Source organism: Petromyzon marinus, unplaced genomic scaffold (assembly GCF_048934315.1).
Source record: "Petromyzon marinus isolate PM22_M1 ecotype Great Lakes invasive population unplaced genomic scaffold, UKy_Petmar_22M1.pri1.0 PM_G_Scaffold_40, whole genome shotgun sequence".
NCBI lineage: Eukaryota > Metazoa > Chordata > Hyperoartia > Petromyzontiformes > Petromyzontidae > Petromyzon > Petromyzon marinus.
In genome coordinates this window covers 1882501-1885000 of record NW_027422984.1, presented here as the reverse complement: position 1 = coordinate 1885000, position 2500 = coordinate 1882501, and positions in this window count along the sequence as shown.

The following is a 2500-nucleotide window of genomic DNA, read 5'->3' as shown; positions in this document are numbered from 1 at the left end:
GCCTCTTGGGTGGGAAGGGGTGGTTCAGGACAGTCCAATTGTCTTTCAAATCTACGGTAGAACTCGTTCAGGTCGTTGGCTAGGCGGGAGTCGTTAGTGGTGTGGGGCGCTCTGGGTTTGTAGTTGGTGATGTGCCTGAGCCCTTTGGCAGACAGAAGCAGCGTCGTTAGTAGAGAACTGGTGTTTTAGTGTCTCTGAGTACAGTCGTTTAGCCTCTCTCACCGCTTTGCTAAACCTGTTCTTCGACTCCTTGAATCTGTCTCTATCCCCACTCCTAAACGCTTCCTCCTTCTCCAACCTCAACCTTTTGAGCTTTGCTGAGAACCAGGGCTTGTTGTTGTTAAAGTTCACCCTGGTACGTGTTGGGATACAGCAGTCCTCACAGAAGCTGATGTACACAGCCTCTGTGAGTTCATCCAGACTATTGGTAGCAGTCGTGAACATATCCCAGTCAGTACAGTCTAAGCACGCCCGCAAATCTTCCACAGCCTCACTGGTCCACTGTTTAGATGTCCTCACAGCAGGTTTACAGAGTTTTAGTTGCTGCCTGTATGCACGAATCAGGTGGACCAAGGGAGTTCTGTGCGAGCCGAACAGCCCCATGACCCACAAGAGAAACATCCCCGCCAAATTCGAGCATTTGACGGGGTCTATCCGTGAAAAAATATTCACGTTTTTGAGTGCACATGCATTTCTGCTGCAAATGCCTCTGGAAGTTTCATGCCGTTCGTATGCCAATTGTGGCAACACGAAAATGACCCGTTTTCCCATTCCGAGGGATTTCTGTGCGACCCTAACAGCCCCGTGAGCCACAAGAGACACATCCCCGCCAATTTCTAGCGTTTCACGGGGTCTATCCGTGAAAAATATAGACGTTTTTGAGTGCACATGCATTTCTGCTGCAGATGCCTCTGGAAGTTTCATGCCGTTCGTACGCAATGTGGCAACACGAAAATGACCCCTTTTCCCATTCCGAGGGATTTCTGTGCGACCCTAACTAACAGCGCCCGTGAGCCACAAGAGAGACATCCCCGCCAATTTATAGCGTTTCACGGGGTCTATCCGTGAAAAATATAGACGTTTTTGAGTGCACATGCATTCCTGCTGCAAATGCCTCTGGAAGTTTCATGCCGTTCCTATGCAATGTGGCCACACAAAAATGACCCGTTTTCCCATTCCGAGGCATTTCTGTGCGACCCTAACAGCCCCGTGAGCCACAAGAGAGACATCCCCGCCAACTTCTAGCGTTTGACGGGGTCTATGCGTGAAAAATATTAAAATTTTTGAGTGCACGTGCCTTTCTGCTGCAAATGCCTCTGGAAGTTTCATGGCGTTCCTATGCAATGTGGCAACACGAAAATGACCCCTTTTCCCATTCCGAGGGAGTTCTGTGCCACCCTAACAGCCCCGTGAGCCACAAGAGACACATCCCCGCCAATTTCTAGCGTTTCACGGGGTCTATCCGTGAAAAATATAGACGTTTTTGAGTGCACATGCATTTCTGCTGCAGATGCCTCTGGAAGTTTCATGCCGTTCGTACGCAATGTGGCAACACGAAAATGACCCCTTTTCCCATTCCGAGGGATTTCTGTGCGACCCTAACTAACAGCGCCCGTGAGCCACAAGAGAGACATCCCCGCCAATTTATAGCGTTTCACGGGGTCTATCCGTGAAAAATATAGACGTTTTTGAGTGCACATGCATTCCTGCTGCAAATGCCTCTGGAAGTTTCATGCCGTTCCTATGCAATGTGGCCACACAAAAATGACCCGTTTTCCCATTCCGAGGCATTTCTGTGCGACCCTAACAGCCCCGTGAGCCGCAAGAGAGACATCCCCGCCAACTTCTAGCGTTTGACGGGGTCTATGCGTGAAAAATATTAAAATTTTTGAGTGCACGTGCCTTTCTGCTGCAAATGCCTCTGGAAGTTTCATGGCGTTCCTATGCAATGTGGCAACACGAAAATGACCCCTTTTCCCATTCCGAGGGAGTTCTGTGCCACCCTAACAGCCCCGTGAGCCACAAGAGACACATCCCCGCCAATTTCTAGCGTTTCACGGGGTCTATCCGTGAAACATATAGAAGTTTTTGAGTGCACATGCATTCCTGCTGCAAATGCCTCTGGAAGTTTCATGCGGTTCGTATGCAATGTGGCGACACGAAAATGACCCGTTTTCCCATTCCGAGGGATTTCTGTGCCACCCTAACAGCCCCGTGAGCCACAAGAGAGACATCCCCGCCCACTTCTAGCGTTTCACGGGGTCTCTCCGTGAAAAATATCACATTTTTTGAGTGCACATGCATTCCTGCTGCAAATGCCTCTGGAAGTTTCATGCGGTTCGCATGCAATGTGGCGACACGAAAATGACCCGTTTTTTCCCATTCCGAGGGATTTCTGTGCCACCCTAACAGCCCCGTGAGCCACAAGAGACACATCCCCGCCAATTTCTAGCGTTTCACGGGGTCTATCCGTGAAAAATATTCAATTTTTTGACTGCAC